Source organism: Glycine max, chromosome 6 (genome assembly GCF_000004515.6).
Source record: "Glycine max cultivar Williams 82 chromosome 6, Glycine_max_v4.0, whole genome shotgun sequence".
Taxonomy (NCBI): domain Eukaryota; kingdom Viridiplantae; phylum Streptophyta; class Magnoliopsida; order Fabales; family Fabaceae; genus Glycine; species Glycine max.
This window is the reverse complement of record NC_038242.2, coordinates 34,074,107-34,097,970: the sequence shown is the minus strand read 5'-3', so window position 1 is coordinate 34,097,970 and position 23,864 is coordinate 34,074,107.

Below are 23,864 nucleotides of genomic sequence, written 5' to 3'. Positions count from 1 at the left end.
TAAAATAAATTTCCACCAAACATTTGAATTGTATCATCCGTTAATTTCTGTTAAAATGAATTCCGATCGTTCGGTCGTGCTGTAACCATGTTGGAAATAAAAAAAGAGGTAAAATAATAATATAATGATAAAAAAATATCTTTTAGTAAAATGAAGCGAAAAAATCAATTGGACGTTTTCTTTTTGGGATTTCTCATTCTTAATTGAATTGACTAATAACTAAAGTGAAACTAAGGCTAAAATCAACTCGCCTAGTCAAGCTCGTTCACAAAAAATAGGGTTTGAAAGTTTATCATTTCAGTTTCTTACCAAGTAAAAAGGATCATTTTTAAGGTCCAACGCCTTAAAAATGATCACAAATTCAAGTAAAAAGAATCACTTGATTCACTCTTAAGAAAGAACTACGTAGGTCTGATTTCCTCTCCAAAGAAGGGTACGTAGGAGCAAAAGCCCCGCTTTTGTCGACCTCAAAAAATAAAAAGAAATAAAAGTTAAGGCAATACAATTTCCACAATTCTAAAAAATAGGCTGTTGTCCTTTGAGACAAACGTGAGAGGTGCTAATACCTTCCTCAAGCGTAAATACAACTCCCGAACTTAGAATTTTCATTTTGACCGGTTTCCTTCGGTTTTCCCGATGTTTTCCACAAATAAACATTGGTGGCGACTCTGCGCATCTTTCCTCCTTTGGAAAGAGCACCCGTGAGCCTCGCCTTCGCTCGCCCACGAAGGGCACGTTGCGACAGTTGGCGACTCCACTGGGGACTTTTTTGTGAGTTAGGCCTATTTTAAGGAATTGTGGAATTGTGAAACTTTGTGTGTGCATTTGTTGAATTGTGTAAAATGTAATAACTGCTGTCTTTTCACATTTTTACACTGCATTTTAAGCACCCACGGGTTTGAGTAAAAAAAAGGGGCCCTATACCTAGGTTCATGGGAATCTAAGGAGTGGAGGTGAATCTATCATCAAGCTAGGTCTCCGACTTGCTTGATAATAGGGAAACCCCGTCTAGAGCTTTCTCTCTTTATAATATGTTGTTGCTGGTATTCCATACCGCCACAATATTATTATCTTGAGTAATGATACCTCTAGAAAAAGGCCGTGTGAGTTATGAATCATTGGGAGTAGTTATTAGAGACCCTAGATACTATCCTGTAGGTCCCTAAAATAGGGGCACGGAGCAAACACGCTGCGTTCCATTTTAAACACTATCATGCATATAACCTAAAGGTCATGTACGCCTTTGTTGTATGATTATTTGAGGATATTTCCATGCTGTGTAAATCCCCCTGTTGCGCTTTTGCGCATCTGCATCATGCCGTCACACATGCGTTGTATGTGGGTCTCATCTTTTGTCGTGGGAAGTCGGAAGATCCATATCGTCTTCTTAACTGCACATACGGGGCACTGCACCCCCAAGTGTGCAAGTAAGATGAGATAACTTTCTGGGCTCTCGTGTCTGTAAAATGCATTCATATCATGCCTCGCATAAGCATCTCTTCATGGCATCATAATGAACATATCGTTCCTGCATTTGTCCGTTATCATATTCCAGCCTCACATTTTGCATGAGTCATTGCATCATCATGCATATGCGTTCACTGTCTTTTTGATCTACAAATTGCATACCTTTTTGTTCTACATGTTTGCTCATACATGATCCTTGTGCCTTCCTCTACAAAACAAAAACAAAAAAAAGGGAAGCATGAAAATTCATGATGCATTCTTAGTTGCATGTGTTAGGTACCATGAGCCAACCATGTTGGGATCATAAAACCATTTCTAAAATTAAAAAAAAAACACAAACAACAAAACAAAATGATTGAGCATGGTACCTAATGTGTGGTTAATTAAGAAAGGATGTCTCTTCGGGCATCTCAATCTCATAATTACATTTTCCATACATAGCATGCGTATTCCCGAATCTTTCATCCCTATGAAATGTTGTTGAAGTATTGGCGATCAAAATTGCCATTCCCTGGGTTATGGGGTTGAACCAAGCTCGTGCTTTTACGAAAAGATTCATCGAGTCAAGTTGAAGTATGGAAGTAACCATCTTGCAAAAGTTGGGGCAAAAGATGGATTGTGTTACATCATTGCTTCGTCTACTGCCAAACACATTTAGGACTGTTAATGTCCTTGTTACTTCCAGTTTCACCTTGACGAAGATGTCATGGACCATGTTGAAAATCTAAATTGATTCAACCCCATATCCTGCGTAAAGATTCGCAATACTTCAACTGTGCATCATTCGCATACATCCATGTTGTTCATTGCATTCTTTCCTTGAAAAAAAAATTTAATCATTGTTATAAAAAAGGAAAAGAACACGCTTTACGGTGCCCTTACCGAACCCGTGCTAGAAGTAGAGTAATGGGTGAAGTAGAGGAGGTGCAAGAGCAGATGAAGGCCCAACACGGAGGCCATGAAAGAGCAAATGGCCACAATGATGGAGGCCATGATGAGCGTGAAGAAGATAATGGAAGCCAATGCGGTTGCAACCGCCGCTACCAGCACTATTGCTAAGGTGAACCTGATGCCCCTATCGGGCCTCAACCAAATGAATCATCCAACCTCAGCTATGGTAGGCAAAGATTTGGGAAGTACGGGCGGCCCCCATTATGCGCAAAGTCAAAACAAGCACGCCTTCCCGCCACATGGCTTTCCTCCCAACTGTACACCACCCAATGTAGCATACACTCCCAGTGAGAATGTCAATAACTCAACTCCCATACTCATTGAGAGCCGACAACCCCAAACTGATCATGCACATGTCTCTCAACCCATGGGTGAGACACATGAAATGCCCCACCACAATCTAGCCGACTTCGAGCCTTGCCTCGGATATACCACTGAAGGGCAGGAAATTAGTGGTATACCCCTACAAAACCCTTTGGAGGGCCCTCAGTATCACCCCCAGCTACACCTCTTGCATTCCACAACAAGTAAAAACCCTCATGCTAGAGAAAAGGCTCAGGGCCATTAAAGGAGGTGAAGATTATGGGAAAGTTGGATCATCTAGAGAAAAGGCTCAGGGCCATTAAAGGAGGTGAAGATTATGCCTTTGCTAACCTAGAAGAGTTATTCCTAGTACCCAATATCATCACCCCTCCCAAGTTCAAGGTGTTGGACTTTGACAAGTACAAGGGGACTACTTGCCCCGTGAACCATCTAAAGATGTATTGTCGGAAGATGGGAGCATACGCAAAAGATGAGAAATTGCTGATGCATTCCTTCCAAGGAAGTCTTACTGGGGGTAGCTGTTACCTGGTACACTAACTTGGAACCTTCCCGAGCCCATGCTTGGAAGGACCTAATGGTTGCCTTTGTTAGGCAGTGTCAGTATAATGGCTTTGGATAGGATGCAATTACTGAACATATGCAAAAAGGGGGCACGGACCTTTCAAAGAATACGCCCAAAGGTGGAGGGATCTGGCAGCCCAAGTGGCACCCCCAATGATGGAAAGGGAGATGATAATCGTAATGGTAGACACATTACCAGTATTCTACTATGAAAATGGTGGGTTACACACCTTCCAGCTTTGCGGATATGGTCTTCGCCGGCAAAAGGATCGAAGTGGGTCTGAAAAGAGGAAAATTTGATCATCTTGCTTTGATAAAAACTGGGGCAAATGAAGAGGATGAGAATGAGGGAGAAACCCATGCTGTGGCTGCCATTCCTATATGGCCAAGTTTCCCACCAACCCAACAATGTCATTACTCAACCAATAACAACCCATCTCCTTACCCACCACCCAGTTATCCATAAAGGCCATCCCTAAATCAAACCACAAAACCCACCTACCAATGCTAAACACCACCTTTAGCACAAACCAAAACACCCGCCAAGAAATGAGTTTTGCAGCGAAAAAAAACCTGTAGGATTCACCCAAATTCCGGTGTCCTATGCTGACTTGCTCCCATATCCACTCGATAATGCAATGGTAGCCATAACCCCTGCTAGGTTTCCTCAATCTCCATTTTTTCGAGGATACGATTCGAACGCAACGTGTGCTTGTCATGGAGAAGCCCCGGGGCATTCCATTGAGCATTGTAGGGCCCTGAAGCGTAAGGTGCAAGGCCTAATTGATGCGGGCTGGCTGAAATTTGAGGAGAATCGCTTGTTGAATCCTAACATTGACGAGCAACACCACACATGGGGCAATTTTGAAAGCTGTTGTTAGATGTCTCTAATGACTCATCAGGATTTTCAAGTTTATGCCATTATTGTAAACCACAATTACAATGCTAAATAAAATGGATAAATTTGACATCCTTGTCTCTCTCATCCCCTCATAATTACATCTTTGCTTCCCCTGGAATGTGAGTGCAAGCCATTGGTCTGTTTGCTCAAGCGACCTACGCTCCTGAGTGTTGACTTCCAAGACCGTTCAATCGGAGATTACTCGTCTTGCACGTTGGTGGGGGTGCCGTAAAACAACGAGTAAAGTTCAAAACAAATAAGTTCCAAAATAAAAAAAAGGGGTTCAAAAAGAAAAAGAAAAAAAAAAGAGCATTTGATTGACTGTGTTTTCAAGACGTTCATGTGACCTCATTTTATCATTTCGGAAAGTTTGTCTTTTTAGAGAGAAGTGAGTTATCAAGAATAGGATGTTGGACAAAAGGCCTCAGTTATCTTAAGAAGGGGGGGGGGGGGGGTTGATTAAGATACGAAGACTATTCCCCAATTAAACTTTCACTCTCTCTTTTCGGATTAACAATGCACCCTTAAACATGAATTACTCAAAAGACAATTCAAAATAAACTTCTTTAAAGCAAAAGATAAATAGCAATAAATAAAAGAAGTTTAAGGGAAGAGAGGAATGCAAACTTGATTTATACTGGTTCGGCCACTTCCCGTGCCTACGTCCAGTCCTCAAGCAACCCACTTGAGATTTTCCACTCTCTTTGTAAAACTCCTTTTACAAAGTCTGAACCACACAGGGACAACCCTTCCCTTGTGTTCAGGAATCCTCTACAACAAGAGACCCACGGTCTCTTAATCCCTTTTCAGAAATAAGAAGAAGAGAAGAAGAGATCTCTCTTAAAAGAGATAGATTGTACAATGAAGATCAATCAAAATTCCTTATTGAATATGCAAGTGGTTGACCAAGGAATCTTTTTGAGAAGATAAGACAGTTCAGTTCAGAAAAAATCTTAATCTTTTGAAAGGATAAAACTTTTTGGGCAATGAAAACTCCCTTTAAATTCGTGTTTCCAAGTCACATATAAATAGACCTTTGATGGCCATTCATAAACCATTTGAATAGATGTGACTCTTGGGAATTATATTCTGAAAATCCCCTCTGGTAATCAATTACAAGACTTGTGTAATCGATTACAGGTTTTAAAAATTTGAATTAAAACATTTTCAACTGCTGGTAATTGATTACCAGAGAGGAAATCTCAATTTGAAATGATACAATTCTTTGGTCAAACCTTTTGTTTGTTTTCAATTTGGAAACTTCTTCCTAAAGATTCTAGAGATCAACTTGATCATATATCTTGATTTTCTTGGATTCTTGTCTTGAATAAAACTTAGAAGCACTTGATCCTTTAGCATCATCCAAACATCTTGCTTCTACATAGGAGTTGTCATACCCTAATTTCGTCCGGGGACCTTTGCTTGATGACATGCGGCCTTTGTTTGGTCCTTGTAAGGTGCTTGGCACTCATCATTAGGCAATTTGTGAAATTCCAGGACAAGCCGGAAAACCAAAAAAATATTGATGCACAATTCGTAAGTTTCCGTGACACACCGGAAATCAAATGGAAGCATCGTTGCATAATTAAGTGAGGTTCCGTAACATTCCGTAAGTCAAAAAGGGGATGATTATGTAATCCGCAAGGTTCCGTAACATTACGGAAAACGACATGGCATCGTGCATCTTGAGATTTTCCACTCTCTTTGTAAAACTCCTTTTACAAAGTCTGAACCACACAGGGACAACCCTTCCCTTGTGTTCAGGAATCCTCTACAACAAGAGACCCACGGTCTCTTAATCCCTTTTCAGAAATAAGAAGAAGAGAAGAAGAGATCTCTCTTAAAAGAGATAGATTGTACAATGAAGATCAATCAAAATTCCTTATTGAATATGCAAGTGGTTGACCAAGGAATCTTTTTGAGAAGATAAGACAGTTCAGTTCAGAAAAAATCTTAATCTTTTGAAAGGATAAAACTTTTTGGGCAATGAAAACTCCCTTTAAATTCGTGTTTCCAAGTCACATATAAATAGACCTTTGATGGCCATTCATAAACCATTTGAATAGATGTGACTCTTGGGAATTATATTCTGAAAATCCCCTCTGGTAATCAATTACAAGACTTGTGTAATCGATTACAGGTTTTAAAAATTTGAATTAAAACATTTTCAACTGCTGGTAATTGATTACCAGAGAGGAAATCTCAATTTGAAATGATACAATTCTTTGGTCAAACCTTTTGTTTGTTTTCAATTTGGAAACTTCTTCCTAAAGATTCTAGAGATCAACTTGATCATATATCTTGATTTTCTTGGATTCTTGTCTTGAATAAAACTTAGAAGCACTTGATCCTTTAGCATCATCCAAACATCTTGCTTCTACATAGGAGTTGTCATACCCTAATTTCGTCCGGGGACCTTTGCTTGATGACATGCGGCCTTTGTTTGGTCCTTGTAAGGTGCTTGGCACTCATCATTAGGCAATTTGTGAAATTCCAGGACAAGCCGGAAAACCAAAAAAAATATTGATGCACAATTCGTAAGTTTCCGTGACACACCGGAAATCAAATGGAAGCATCGTTGCATAATTAAGTGAGGTTCCGTAACATTCCGTAAGTCAAAAAGGGGATGATTATGTAATCCGCAAGGTTCCGTAACATTACGGAAAAAACAAGTATCGTTACGAAATTCGTAAGTTTCCGTAACTTTACGAAAAAAGAATCACAAAAAAAAAAACAGAGGGGGGTGTACTTAGTAAAAATGGGGTGCAAATAGCACCCAGGCCCACTTGGGCCCTCCAGAAGATTCCTCCAGAAGGCTGTTGCTTCTGGAGGAAGCAACCTGGCTCGCCTGGGCGAGCTGGGCGGCAAGCACCTCCCCTATTTTGCTATAAATAGGGGAGGAAGCGAAGAAGAAAAGGGTTCAGCCCCTTAGGCACTTCTCTCTCTTTCGAATTTGCTTGGAAAAATTGTTTCTGTGAAGAAAATCTAAGCCGAGGCGCTTCCGAAACGTTTCCGTAACGTTTTCCGTGAGGAATTTCGCGAAGGTTTTCAACCGTTCTTCGACGTTCTTCATTCGTTCTTCATCGTTCTTCGATCTTCAACGGGTAAGTACCTCGAACCAAGCTTTTCGATTCATTCTATGTACCCGTGGTGGTCCACATTGTGTTTTGTGTATTTCTATTCTCGTTTCATTTACTTTTTATACCCCCTTTTGACGTGCTTAAGCCATTTTACTTAAGTCATTTCTCGCTTAACTTAAAAATAAAATAAGTTTCCATCGATCGTTTGAATTATCCGTTAACTTCGGTTAAAATGAATTCCGACCGTTCGGTCGTGCCGTAACCACGTTGGAAAACAAAAAGAGATAAAAAATAAAATAATAATAAAAAAACATCTTTTAGTAAAATAAAGCGGAAAATCAATCAGACATTTTCTCTTTGGGATTTCTCATTCTTAATCGAATTGACTAATAACTAAAGTGAAACTAAGGCTAAAATCAACTTGCCTAGTCAAGCTCGTCCACAAAAATAGGTTTTTGAAAGTTTGTCATTTCAATTTCTTACTAAGTAAAATGGATCATGTTCAAGGTCCAACGCCTTAAAATGATCACCTCTTAAAGTAAAAAAGAATCACTTGATAAGAAAGAACTACGTAGGTCTGATTTCCTCATCGCAAATTGAGGAATACGTAGGAGCAAAGGGAACACCCTTGTCGACCACAAAAAGAGAAAAAATATAAAAAGGGAATAAAGGATATAAGGACATAAAAGGGAACATAAAAATCAAAGTCATGTTTGCACATTCGATTAAAGGCTGCCGTCCCTTGGGACGAACGTGTGGGGTGCTAATACCATCCCCGTGCCTAAATACAACTCCCGAACCTTTCACTTAAAAGTTCGTAGATCGCGTCTTTCCCGCTTTTTCCGACGTTTTCCTCAAATAAACGTTGGTGGCGACTCCGCGCGTATTCCTTTCTTGGAACACGCATCCCGCGAGTCACGCGTCGCCCTCCCGCCGAAGGGTAGGTTGCGACAGGAGTCATTTGACTTAATCCATCAATTGAAAAATCCTTTAACTATTTCTCGTCCTTGGAAAATTCTTTTTGCAAGAATTAGCTGCTTCTTCCTCACTACGAGGTTCTGAAGACAAGACAACAATTGGTACCTCAAAGCCTTACACTGGGGCAATGAAAGGTACCGTGCAAAAACCTCAAGCGAGCCTAGGGGCAGATTAGAAGTTCTCACCCGATAGGTTCCCAGCTACAAGGTCATGACGAAAGATAACAATTGGTACCTCAAAGCCTTACACTGGGGCAATGAGGGGCATCATGCACGAGCCTCAAGTGAATATAGGGGCAGACCAAAAGTCCTCACCCATCGATGTTTTTAAATAAAAAGGGGGGGGGGGGGAGACAAACCCTGGAATTTCAAATAGATTGATTAAACGTCAAACGGCTCTATTGTCGTCACTCCAAAATGGTCAAGTGACTAAATCAAACATAATATACACTCTGAGGGAGTTCCCAGAGAGATTTGCAAAAGATAGGATAAGGTTGCATGAATTATCACCTTTTTCAAAAGGACAGTCAATCTGTGTTTTCCAAAAAAATTAAATCAAAATCAAAATCACAAAATAGGGAAAGAATGTCATGAACATTGTACAACTTTCCATTGCATTGCATTGTTTCATATGAGGTCAGCATTACCAAATTTCACGACAAAGGTTGCATGCGTCTGCATCCCTAAAAATTCATGTTAATTGCATAGATTTCCTACATCTCGTGTCCAATCTTGTTGGATGACCGGCCCTCTCGATGAGTCGATCTCTTGCTTTCTCATAAAGGTGGACCCTTGGGTACTAGTACCTATCACCTTTAGAGGACTATATGTCCTCGCATGTAGAGGGCTGCACGCCCTCGCCTTTAGAGGGCTACGCGTCCTCGTTTTCAGTGTGCTCCATATCCACACCTTAAGAGAATATAAGGTCCTTTGCCCTTAGATGCTTCACCGAGACTTGCACTCCCGGTTAAGGGGCCAGTAGTTTCCTTTTATCAATTCCTGGGGCACCCCCTGATATTAGAGGGCGACCAACTGTGCGAGCACATCCAGAGAAGGAGGCTATCACGCATCTACTATGCATACCGGGGAAAGATTTCACCTGTGCCGCTGCAAAAAGACGAGTGTAGATCATGCGCACCAACATGACCACTCTTACATGGATGACGTTGCTATTTAGCAACATTCTGCCCAGCGACCACAATGCCAATCTCCCCCTGTAGATGTATCAGTTGGTCTGTGCCGTCATGACATAGGTAAGTATGCATGTGACTTAATTGATTTCTAATGTCATCTATTGTTTGCAGGGATTGCACCCACAAGACACCCAGTGGACCCGAAGAAGTCCAACAGGGACCTAGGGTTTCCAGCTCTGGTTACGGGCCTCTGTCAGTCCTACAGGGTGCCCGTTCCCCAGCAAGGTCATGCCATCGTGACATAGGTAAGTATACATATGGTTCAACTGATTTCTGATACCATCTATTGTTTGCAGGAATCGCACCCACAAAGACACCCAGTGGACCCGGAGAAGTCCAACAGGGCCCTGGGGTTTCCAGCTCTGGTTACGGGCCTCTGTAGTCCTACAGGGTGCCCGTTCCCCCCGACAAGGTCACGTCATCATGACATAGGTAAGTATGCACATCGCTCAACTGATTTCTGATTTCATCTATTGTTTGTAGGGATCGTGCCCGCAAGACACCCAATGGACCCGAAGAAGTCCAACAGGGTCTTGGAGTTGCCAAGCTCTAATTACGGGCCTTTGTCAGTTCTACGGAGTGTCTGTCGCCCCCAGCAAGGTCATCAGGCCCCCTACTAATCGAGCTTTCATCAAGAAGTACTACGTCCCCAGGCGGGCGCAGGGCGAAACACCACAGCAGCCTGGGATGGCCGGCAGCGGGCAACAGACGCACCGCCATCACCTCTAGAGTTCACCTCAGCTCATCCACAAAAAGGTTAGAGCGTTGCTTACGACCCATGGCCGACCAATAGGCGACCAAGTCCAAAGCCAAAGGTAAGCAAAGTACTAGGTCCGTGACCGACAAGCCATCACGCGTCCAGCTCAAGACGTTAAAGAAGCGCTACTAGGAGGCAACCTAGTACCTTTTAAATCTCTGCTTGTTATTTGATCACTTTTGTTTCTCAAGTCATAGCAGGACACACCTAGTTGCTCATGATCCTAGGTATTTGAATAAAACAAGCACAAGCTCGGAAGGTAGTCATACCTCATAAAAATATATGTATGTTTAGGTAGAAAGATACCTTGAATATGCATGTATGTAGCAAAAATACTTCACAATATATATATATATATATATATATATATATATATATATATATATATATATATATATGTATATTTAGGTAGCAAGATACCTTGGATATGCATGTATATAGCAAAAATATCTCACAAAACATATATATGTATGTTTAGGTAGCAAGATACCTAGGACACGCATGTATATAGCAAAATACTTCACAAAAATATATGTATGTTTAGGTAGCAAAATATCTCATGGAAAAAAAAAGAGCAAAAAGAGAGCGAACAAGAAAAGAATAAGAAGGAAGAAAAAAATAGAAAATAAAAGATATAAAAAATAAAAGTTGTCTAGCTAAAAAACAACATGCTTGTGAAAAAAGATAATTTCCAACTTTTCTTTGAAAGATTTTACTGATCTTAACCATTTTCTGAAAAAATGTGTATACACCTGAAGAGTGAATGCTGTGAAAATTTTCTGAACGCCCAAAATGGACTCGGATGAATGCATGATTTGATAAAATAACATATTTTGGAAACACTGGGTTGACTTAAAATAGGGAAAATGAATCCTGAGCCCTAGTGTCACATGACCATAAAAACTTGATGCTTGAGCGTCCACGTAGATGCGTGCATGACCAGTTTTGCATAAAATTTCCTAATCATCTTTGTTGCATGTGTATCATGGAAATAATGTGGGACGTCCCCTTTATCCCCGAACCGCTGGCCAAACCCTGACATATATCGTGACCAGCCGTTCTACAAGCCTTAAGCCAAAATCCCAACTTATCATAAACCTTGACCGAGGGTGAGAATGTCAATCCTTGCCCTCGGAAGAAAACACAAAGAGAAGGAAAATTCCCAATCCAAGAAAGGGAGAAGACACAAAAAAAAAAAAGAAAAGAAAATTCCCAATCAAAGAGTGGGAGAAAGCAAAAAAAAGAAAGAAAAATTCTCGATCAAGGATCGGAAGAAAACAAAAGAAACATGCAGAAAGGTCTTTAGACCAGACAATATCTGAACAATACAGAATTGTCACCAAATAAACTAAAAAAAAACAAGAAAAAGGAAACCACGACCTAAAGTGGTCCTCTCCCTTTGATTGCCAACCAAAATCCTGTGCGCTAGCGACTTTCTCGCCCCGCACTAAACAAAAACAGAAAAGGAAAAGGCAAAAACACTCAAAGCCAAATTCCCCACCTAAAAACCATTCCCAAAATAAGTCCTATTGATCCATGATCACACATGTAATCTTTGATTTGATAGGAAATGATTTGCAAAATCAAGTCATGACATATCTATGGTTCGGAATTAGGATAAAACACTTACCTATGTGAGATTGATACACTTTGAGTGATTTTCTCCTATCTTTGTTGGACCCAGTGTTTCCTCTAAATGGTCGTTTAGAAACGAAATGCTAACATCCAAAATCTCATTTACGGTTATGAGAAAATTTCATCAGCATACTCTCCTTCCCTGATAGACACATTGTTTTTAATCCAAAAAGCATATGTTACTCTGATTAGTTGGAAGTTTTGTCTCTTTACTAAAGCATGTTCGCATTTTAGTGAAGAAAACACCGAGACTATTTTTAGTCTCATAGTTGTCAAGAACTACGTAGGTCTGAGTTCCTCATCACAAATTGAGGATACGTAGGAGCAAAAGCCCTGCTTTTGTCGACCACCCCACCTTTTGTTACCGTGACCCAAGAGTCCGGTGGCATGCGAAGCCACATGACCGTGGAATCCCCAAATTCGTATGTTCCATCATTTATCATTTGTATGTTATCCTATTTCTATGACTTGAGGGACTGACGTTTGTTTTGTTTTGATTGTCTCCCTTGTTTTGTGCATACATGTTGTTTGAACTGTTACGTTAGTATTTACTTCGTTGTTGTCAGTAGTGTTTGTTGAAGTTTCGGAATCGCGTAGATTTTTTCATTTAGGAACGTCGTCCAAAATAAAAAATGATGAACCAAAATCATGATAAAAAGAAAGAAGCGTTGTGAATAAAATGTCTACGTATATAAAGAAAAAGGAAAATGTTTATATATGTATGTGAAAGGAAAATGTGCATAGAAGGGTTTTTATAAAAAATACGTGTAGAGGGATTCTTGTGTGTGTGAATGAGTATATATAAAGAAACTTTTGTATGAACCATAAGTGTGCGTTGGAGAAAAACGAAAAAGATCTTTGAATGTAAATAGGGTTTGACCGTGTGACGTGAAGAGAGAGAGTTCCAATGCATATACAGAAAGAGTTTGCCATGCATAAGAGTGTAGATATACAAAGAGAATTTCTTCATAGAGGACCATAGGTGTATAATTTTGTGAATATATAAAAATGAAACAAAAAGGAAAAAGAAAGAAAAACCGCGAAGGTCGACATGTTATAGTTAAGAAGTATAAATCATTCGTAAAGAGCAAACGTATCTTCTGGAAATAAGGGACTGATGCTAAGAGTTTATTTTCCGGAATAAACCGAGATAAGAATGGATGAATTCATTGAACTGATGGGAGAACATAATTTGGAAACATTGGGTCTGTTTGTGTAAATTCCCAACCGTAGTATCACAATGCCATAAACGGGATGCTTAAGTGCCCACCTGGCTGTAGCCATGACTAATTTTGCACGTTATTTTCAAATCATCATTGTCACGCGTGCCTTATGGAATAATATGGAAGTTCGACCCGAAATCGACACCTTGACACCCAAAATTGTTTCTCCCCAAATATCAAGATTGGGTTCCCACAATAAAAGACCCCATTGAAACACAACCTTAGACCTTTTTGAACCTTGGCCTATAAAAAAGAATCCTTATTCCTTCCCCGAAGCAAAGGACAGCCGAATCTCCTCAAGGGAGAGCGAATAGAATGCTAAAACCCGATTTCCCAAAGAAAGGGATGGGGAAGGAAGAAATGGAAAGAAAGAAAAAGAAAAAGATGAAAATAAAGAAAAGAACAAAAGAAAGAAAAGGAAGGATTCCCGATCAAAGATCGAAAGGAAGTAAAAAAGGAAAAGAGGCAATTCTCGATCAATGAAAGAAAGAGAACGGAAGATCTTCAGACCAGATAAATTTTCAGCAAGGTAAGTGACTGCCGGCAAAGGAAAACCCATTTTTGGTGTCTCTTCCCTTCAGATTGCCATTCAAGGTCGTTCTCGACTGGCGATATCCCACCCCACATGAACAAAGAGGAAAAGATCGAAACACCCAGCGTCCTCTCCAAAAACACTACACTCGAGAAAATTTTATTGATCCGTGATCGTACGTCTGATCTCTGATTCGATAGGAAATCGTGTGCAAAAAAAGTCATGGTGCAGTTATGGTTTAGGAATAGGGTAAAAAACTTGCCTGTGTGAGTTTTATACACTATGAGTGATTTATTTTCAACTTAGCCCGACGTTTCCCCTGTATGTACATTTAAAAGCTAAATGCTGACATCCTACCCTTCATTCTCGGTTACAAGGAAGATTACCCTTGGCACAAGTATATTGTTTCTCTAAGATATGGTGCTCTCGCGAATGATTTATTTTTCTTTGCAAAAAGCATGTTTGCCTTTTAGGTGGAAAAAACCGGTGGACCGTTTGGTCCTGCCAACAAACTTTTTTCGGAGCCCCATGAATTTATTGCCTAGCGCTGTTCATGTGTCCTCCACCATCGAGTCTGGAGCACCGCAAAGTTATTGCGTAGTGCTCTTCGCCAATTCTCCATTCTCCACTTTATTTGGAGACCCATGGATCTATTGCCTAGCGCTGTTCATGTGTCCTCCACCTTCAAGTCTGGATCCCTTCGAAGTTATTGCGTAGCGCTGTTTGCCAATTCTCCATTCTCCACTTTTTTCGGAGCCCCATGAATTATTGCCTAGCGCTGTTCATGTGTACTCCACCAACAGGTCTGGAGTCCCGCGAAGTTATTGCGTAGCGCTGTTCGCCAATTCTCCATTCTCCACTTTATTCGGAGACCCATGAATTTATTGCCTAGCGTTGTTCATGTGTCCTCCACCTTCGAGTCTAGAGCCCCGCGAAGTTATTGCGTAGCGCTGTTCGCCAATTCTCCATTCTCCACTTTTATTGGAGCCCCATGAATTTATTGCCTAGCGCTGTTCATGTGTCCTCCACCTTCGAATCTGGAGCCCCGCGAAGTTATTGCGTAGCGCTGTTCGCCAATTCTCCATTCTCCACTTTTTTCGGAGCCCCATGAATTTATTGCCTAGCACTGTTCATATGTCCTCCACCTTCGAGTCTGGAGTCCCGCGAAGTTATTGCGTAGCGCTATTTGCCAATTCTCCATTCTCCACTTTTTTTGGACCCCCATGAATTTATTGCCTAGCGCTGTTCATGTGTCCTCCACCTTCGAGTCTGAAGTCCCGCGAAGTTATTGCGTAGCGCTGTTCGCCAATTCTCCATTCTCCATTTTTTTCGGAGCCCCATGAATTTATTTCCTAGCGCTTTTCATGCATCCTCCACCTTCGAGTCTGGAGCCCCGCGAAGTTATTGCGTAGCGCTGTTCGCCAATTCACCATTCTCCACTTTTTTCGGAGCCCCATGAATTTATTGCCTAGCGCTGTTCATGCATCCTCCACCAACGAGTCTAGAGCCCCGCGAAGTTATTGCGTAGCACTGTTCGCCAATTCTCCATTCTCCATTTTTTTCGGAGCCCCATGAATTTATTGCCTAGCGCTGTTCATGTGTCGTCTACCATCGAGTCTGGAGCCCCGCGAAGTTATTGCGTAGCACTGGTTGCCAATTCTCCATTCTCCACTTTTTCGGAGCTCCATGAATTTATTGCCTAGTGCTGTTCATGTGTCGTCCACCTTCGAGTCTGGAGCCCCGCGAAGTTATTGTGTAGTGCTGTTCGCCAATTCTCCATTCTCCACTTTTTTCGGAGCCCCATGAATTTATTGCCTAGCGCTGTTCATGTGTCCTACACCTTCGAGTCTGGAGCCCCGCGAAGTTATTGCGTAGCGCTGTTTGCCAATTGTCCATTCTCCACTTTTTTTCGGAGCCCCATGAATTCATTGCCTAGCACTGTTCATGCATCCTCCACCATCGAGTTTGGAGCCCCGTGATGTTATTGTGTAGCGCTGTTCGCCAATTCTCCATTCTCCACTTTATTCGGAGACCCATGAATTTATTGCCTAGCGCTGTTCATGTGTCCTCCACCAACGAGTTTGGAGTCGCGCGAAGTTATTGCGTAGCGCTGTTCGCCAATTCTCCATTCTCCACTTTATTTGGAGACCCATGAATTTATTGCCTAGCACTGTTCATGTGTCCTCCACCATCGAGTCTGGAGCCCCACGAAGTTATTGCGTAGTGCTGTTCTCCAATTCTCCATTCTCCACTTTTTTTGGAGCCCCATGAATTTGTTGCCTAGCGCTGTTCATGTGTCCTGTACCATCGAGTCTAGAGCCCCGCGAAGTTATTGCGTAGCACTCTACGCCAATTCTCCATTCTCCACTTTATTCGGAGACCCATGAATTTATTCCCTAGCGCTGTTCATGTGTCCTCTACCTTCGAGTCTGGAGCCTCGCGAAGTTATTGCGTAGCGCTGTTCGCCAATTCTCCATTCTCTCCTTTTTTTGGAGCCCCATGAATTTATTGCCTAGCGCTGTTCATGTGTCCTCCACCTTCGAGTCTGGAGTCACGTGAAGTTATTGCGTAGCGCTGTTCGCCAATTCTCCATTCTCCATTTTTTTCGGAGCCCCATGAATTTATTGCCTAGCGCTTTTCATGCATCCTCCACCTTCGAGTCTGGAGCCCCACGAAGTTATTGCGTAGCGCTGTTCGCCAATTCTCCATTCTCCACTTTTTTTGGAGCCCCATGAATTTATTGCCTAGCGCTGTTCATGCATCCTCCACCAACGAGTCTAGAGCCCCGCAAAGTTATTGCGTAGCGCTGTTCGCCAATTCTCCATTCTCCACTTTTTTTGGAGCCCCATGAATTTATTGCCTAGCGCTGTTCATGCATCATCCACCAACGAGTCTGGAGCCCCGCGAAGTTATTGGGTAGCGTTGTTCGCCAATTCTCCATTCTCCACTTTTTTCGGAGCCCCATGAATTTGTTGCCTAGCGCTGTTCATGTGTCCTTCACCATCGAGTCTGGAGCCCCGCAAATTAATTGCCTAGCGATGTTCGCCAATTCTCCATTCGCCACTTTTATTCGGAGACCCATGAATTCATTGCCTAGCGCTGTTCATGTGTGCTCCACCATCGAGTCTGGAGCCCCGCGAATTGATTGCCTAGCGTTGTTCGCCAATTCTCCATTCTCCAATCTTATTCGGAGACCCATGAATTCATTGCCTAGCGCTGTTTATGTGTCCTCCGTTATCAAGCGCGGAGCCTCTGGTGACTGGGAAACATGTTTTTCTGTTATTTTCCGGATCGGTTCCTTCGCCAAACATGTGTATATGTGTATATGTATATTATATTTGTTGTTCTTGTTGTTGGTTTTTGTATTTTGTTTTGTGTTGTGCAAAAAAAAAAAAGAAGGAGTAGAAACGAGAGTCGTCATCACGGAAAGGGCAGGACGGACGAAATCAGTGTCTTATCTTTGCTTTCCTCTTATCTCCGATGAGAGGTAAGTAAAGAGGGGCAACTGTCATACCCTAATTTCGTTCGGGGATTATTGTTTGATGATATACAACCTTTGATTGGCCGCTTCAAGATACTTGGCACCCTTTGTTGCACAATATGTGAAGTCCCGAGACGTGCCGAAAATCAAAAGGAAGCAGGATTACGTGATCCGTGAAAATTCCGTAATGTGACAGAAATCGAAAGGAGGTGTTTTTCGCAATCCGTGAGTTTTCGTAACTTCTTCGAAAGCTAAAAAAGAGTAAATACATAATCCGTAAGGATTCGTAACCTTGCGGAAGGAAAATAAGTATCGTTACGAAATTCGTAAAGTTTCGTAACGTTACGGAAAAAGAATTACCAAAAAAGGTAAAGGGGGTGCATTTAGTAAAAAGGGGGGTACAAATAGCAATCAGGCCCACTTGGGACTTCCAGATTCTTCCTCCAGAAGGATGTTGCTTCTGGAGGAAGCAACCTTGCTCGCCTGGGCGAGCTGGGTGGCAAGCTCCTCCCATATTTTGCTATAAATAGAGGGAGGAGTGAAGAGGGAAGGGGTTCAACCTTCTTGGCACTTCCTATTCTCTCGAAATTGCTGAGGAAAATTGTTTCCGTGAAGAAAATCCAAGCCGAGGCGCTTCCGTAACGTTTCCGTGAGTAATTACGCGAAGATTTTCAACCGTTCTTCGACATTCATCGTTCGTTCTTCGTTTTCTTCAGTCTTCAACTAGTAAGTACCCCAAACCGAGCTTTTCAATTCATTCTATGTACCCGTGGTGGTCCACATTTTGTTTCATGTATTTTTATTCTCGTTTTCATTCACTTTCTATACCCCCTTTTGACGTGCTTCAGTCATTTATTTAAGTCATTTCTCGCCTAATCAAAAAATAAAATAAATTTCCACCGAACATTTGAATTGTATCATCCGTTAATTTCTGTTAAAATGAATTCCGACCGTTCGGTCGTGCCGTAACCACGTTGGAAATCAAAAAAGAGGTAAAATAATAATATAATGATAAAAAAATATCTTTTAGTAAAATGAAGCGAAAAAATCAATCGGACGTTTTCTCTTTGGGATTTCTCATTCTTAATTGAATTGACTAATAACTAAAGTGAAACTAAGGCTAAAATCAACTCGCCTAGTCAAGCTCGTCCACAAAAAATAGGGTTTGAAAGTTTATCATTTCAGTTTCTTACCAAGTAAAAAGGATCATTTTTAAGGTCCAACGCCTTAAAAATGATCAAAAATTCAAGTAAAAAGAATCGCTTGATTCACTCTTAAGAAAGAACTACGTAGGTTTGATTTCCTCTCCAAAGAAGGGTACGTAGGAGCAAAAGCCCCGCTTTTGTCGACCTCAAAAAATAAAAAGAAATAAAAGTTAAGGCAATACAATTTCCACAATTCTAAAAAATAGGCTGTTGTCCTTTGAGACAAACGTGAGAGGTGCTAATACCTTCCTCAAGCGTAAATACAACTCCCGAACTTAGAATTTTCATTTTGACCGGTTTCCTTCGGTTTTCCCGACGTTTTCCACAAATAAACGTTGGTGGCGACTCCGCGCATCTTTCCTCCTTTGGAAAGCGCACCCGTGAGCCTTGCCTTCGCTCGCCCGCGAAGGGCACGTTGCGACAGTTATTGTTGCATGGAAGTCGGGTTTGGCCACGACTTCCCTTCGTGATCCCTTTTTTTTTAATTAAAATATTTTTAAAATTAAATATTATTATATAAAAATATTTTTAATTACTTTTAAAATTACTTAATTATTAAATTATTATTTGTAATATTGACTAAATTAATTTTTTATTAAGAAAAAAAAATATATAAAGAAAAATATAAAAATTGGATAAAACTAGAGTATAACTTTTTATTTACGTTATATGTAATTGTGTAGTTAAATTTATGTTTTGTTTATTTTTTTATGTTCTTATAATTAAAAAATAATAAAATTAAGTAGTAGTATTAAAATAAAGTAAAAAAAATACCGTGAAAAAATAATTGATACATCTGTCTTATAAAGTAGACAAAATATTCAAATTATAGTAACCGAAATGATAGTCGACAATAATAAAACATATTAAAAATTACAATTACAACGCAAATATGACAAAACTAATGATGATTTGAAATATGTTGTGTAGGATACATGTCTTCTATTTGGATTACTGGTTTGCTAAAAATAGCCAAAATTTCTATTGTGCCGAATTGTTTCTAATAGTTGGATTGTGCTAACACCTTTAGCACGTCTTCGTCATTTTTCAATTATGTTATCTCATATTCAATCAAATTTTCTGAATACTTAGAATGACCTGGTTGTCAAAAGAACAATCTTCTAACCAATTGTGATTCGTGAATTCCATTAGGGGAACCCCTATTGGTGCAACTTACTTGATTAAATCATTGAGTTTGTCCATGCCACATCCCGAAGGAATGCCAGATCTTATTGGATTAGTTCCAGTAAAGGAGTAACCCAAAAATCCACCTTGACGTGGTATGTTCCACTTCCCATTGTAATACATAATTGCATGATGAGTAGGAGTGATAGTTGATTGAAGCAGGTTGAGTATAACATCCAGTGTTCTAATAATGATACATAATAATTCTATAGGGCCAACACACGAGTATTGCTCATTACACATTAACATTGTGTAAACATCATCATCATTTTTCAATTGTAGAGATTGAAAAAAATATTGCTGACCTGCATCTATGAATGGTTGTCGGTAGTAGATTTCATCCACTAATTGATCGTTGGTTAGTTGAAGGGTGTTGTGCATTCTACGCTTGAGTGTGTCAAAAGAATAGTCGTTAGGAATTCGCATTGGTGTTGGAGTGGGACTTTGAAAATAAACACCAGTTTGGTTATGAGTGATTGATCCATTTGGAAAAATGAAGGCTAATCTGGAGTTAGCAATGGTCTGGCTGCTTGTTTCTCCCAAAAATGACATAGTAATAAGATTGAATTTGGTTTATGATAGTATGTTGTGTGAGATTGTGCGTTTGTATTGTGTGTGTTGTGTTATTGATAGTTGTATGAGTATTTTGCCACGTTGATGTGTGTTGGAATCCAATGTTTCTTTTTCCCTTGATGTAGCAGACGTCCATTAAAATTTCAGAGTGAAAAAAAAAGATTATGAGTTGTCCATCTCATGTCAGTTTTGCACACGTCAAAGTTAAATGTCTCACCTGCAAAACTGACATGAAATGGACAGCTCATGATGCAGAGTGTTGTCAATTTGGACTGTGATTTTTCCCATGTAATTAAAGCAATAGACGACCATGATGATTTTCAGAGTGAACAAAGAGATTATGAGTTGTTCATTTCATGTCAGTTTTGCATGTGAGACATTTAATTTTTAGAGAAGTATGCAAATTGCAGAGTGTTGTCAATTTGGACTGTGATTTTTCCCTTGTAATTAAAGCAGTAGACGTCCATGATTATTTTCAGAGTGAACAAAGAGATTATGAGTTGTCCATTTCATGTCAGTTTTGTCGATGAGACATTTAATTTTTAGAAACAATGTAGTATAAATTGCAAAGTATTGTGAATTTTGACAGTTATGTTACCATGTCAACTACTGCAATAAAAGTGGGTAAATTGAAAATTGCTAATTTAAATTTAAAGGAAAAATTATTTCAATACGTAAAGTGATAGCTAAAGATGGACATAAGACATTACATGAAGATCTCAAAGAAGAAATAACTTAGACATGAATGATCCGTAGATTACCAATCCCGTTTGAATATTGTTTCGTGGGATGGAGACAGGTTACTTCCTTCGGGCCCGGAAGAGGAGTCAGTATCACTATCATGGTTTTTGACCCAACAAGTCTCGTATTCATCTGATAAGTCCTCAACATTAGAGGTTGAGCCATGTTGGTTGCCTGGTGGGTTATTATTGTGACAAATTTTGGCAAATAACTCAACAAATGGTAGTGCTGGGTTGTTCTAAAAAATGTTGAACATTTGTCGAACATCAGCATCATCTCGCAGAATAAAAGATGTGTACATATAACGTTGTCCTGACTCAAATATAGGGCATCGAAAGTGGATATGTTGGATATGTTGTTGTGGGTCAATGTTTAGTTTTTGGTGAACAAGTTCAAGCAATTGTGTAAAGGTTATGACCTTGTTGACCATGAAAGTTTTTGTGTTGTTACTAACGAAGGTGGTGCCCTCATTAGTATTGCTAATTTGGCTGTCATAGTAAACACAAACATATGTAGTTAGGTGACACATTGTGGTAGGGATTGAGATGAAAATTTGAAATTGTTACGAATGTCTTTAGTTGTAGTGGTATTTATAGAATTTGGTTATAGTTGGGTGAGTCACTAGTTAACTGTGCATTTAGATGAACGGGTAAATGAACACTTAAGCATATTTACAAGGGTCCATAATGTGCAAATTGCAGAGTGAAAAAAACAATTGAGTGAAAAAAAAATTGAGTTGTCCACGTCATGTCAGTTTTACTGGTGTGACATTAATTTTTTTAGAGACATGTGCAAATTGCTGAGTGTTGTCAATTTCAACTGTGATTTATCCCTTGTAATTGATGGAGTAGAAGTCTATTATAATAATCAGAGTGAAAAAAATTTGAGTTGTCCATGTCATGTCAGTTTTACTAGTGCGACATTTATTTTTTTAGAGACGTGTGCAAATTGCCGAATGTTGTCAATTTTGACTGTGATTTATCTCTGGTAATTGATGGAGCAAAAGTCCATTATAATTATCAGAGTGAAAAAAAATTGAGTTGTCCATGTCATGTCAGTTTTACTGGTGCGACATATATTTTTTTAGAGATGTGTGCAAATTGCCGAGTGTTGTCAATTTTGAGTGTGATTTATCCTTGGTAATTGATGGAGCAGAAGTCCATTATAATTATCAGAGTAAAAAAAATTGAGTTGTCCATGTCATGTCAGTTTTACTAGTGCGACATTTATGTTTTTTAGAGACGTGTGCTAATTGCCGAGTGTTGTTAATTTCGACTATGATTTATCCCTGGTAATTGATGCAACAGAAGTCCATTATAATTTTAGAGTAAAAAAAATTGATCTGTGCAAATTACAGAGTGTGTTACAAATATTTTTTTTTTTGGATTTTTTGACGTTATTACCATGGAAAAAGTGTCCAAATCAGTCTTTTTGATTTTGTGCTTGTATTTTGAGGTGATATCCCATGGAACTGGTGCACGATATAATTTTTTTTGGATTCTTTGACATTCAAACCATAGAAAAAGTGTGTCACGAATATCATTAATGTGTTCGACATAATTTGGAAAAAATGCAGAACATATATACTTAAGCATAGTTGTAAGGGTCCAAATCATAGTTTTTTTTTATTTTGTGCTTCTATTTTAAGGTGTTATTCCATGGAACTGGTGCATGATATAATTTTTTTTGGATTCTTTGACATTCAAACCATAGAAAAAACAAGTCAAAAATATCATTAATGTGTTCGACATAATTTTTAAAAAATGCAGAACATAGGTACTTAACCATAGTTGCAAGGGTTCAAATCATAGTTTTTTTGATTTTGTGCTTCGATTTTGAGGCATTATTTCCATGGAATTGGTGCGCGATATAATTTTTTTTTGGATTCTTTGACGTTCAAAACATAGAAAAAGCGAGTCATGAATATCATTAATGTGTTCGACATAATTTTAAAAAAATGCAGAACATGGGTACTTAACCATAGTTGCAAGGGTTCATATCATAGTTTTTTTTGATTTTGTGCTTCTATTTTGAAGTGTTATTCCATGGAACTGGTGCACGATATAATTTTTTTTGGATTCTTTGACGTTCAAACCATGGAAAAAGTGTGTCCCGAATATCATTAAAGTGTTGGACATAGTTTGAAAAAAATGCATAACATGGGCACTTAAGCATAGTTGCAAGGGTCCAAATCATATTTGATGATGCTGTTACAGGGGTACTTAAACATATTTGATCCCATTATCACAACATTTTATACTTCAATGACCAAGACAATGACCATTCCCACAAGGTGGTGGACACCGATTACGTCACAGATTTCTTCTTTCCAGTATGATTGGTTCTCCCACGTCATGATGATGTTGTTGTTCTATGTTAGTATTTTCAATGTTGGTTGTTGCAGCTGAAGAACTTTGACCTTGTTCTCCAAACGAATGTGGTGCATTGAACTGTTGTAAAGTAGCTAAATATGATGCCGCTGAATTTGGTGTATTGAAATCAATGCCAAATAAATCGATCATCCATTCATGGGTGGTTGCGGTGATTGACTCGCCAGTGTGGCCAAAAGTTTGATGAACAAGTGAAGGAGTAGAATACATTGACTGAGGATGTGGAATTTCAAAATGTGTTTGTTCAACACCTGACCTTGCAACATTATGGGTAATTGTTGTGCGTGGATCATGTAGTTGTTGTGCAACAGACAAGAACAAATTAGTGTTTTTCCTATACCATTCCATGTATGCTAGTGTATGTGTCACTATTCCTTTAACCCATTGCCCAGCTAAAACATCACTGCGTTTGTTTTTCCTGATATTAATCCACTCCGCATGGTATTCCATCCAATCAATGTAATGATTTCCTCGCATGTCAATTTGGTGAAGTAGATCAAGATTCATGGGATCAACAAGGATATCTTGTTGTAGTCCAAACTGTAGCTTCACCCGATTTGTTTGATGCCATTCGACAATTGAAAAACAAATAATTGCAGTACATGCAGAGCAAATCTCCATGTCTCTATATGCATGTCTGGGTAGGTGTTCTTCAAATCCTCTATATGAGACCCAAGAAAACTGAAAT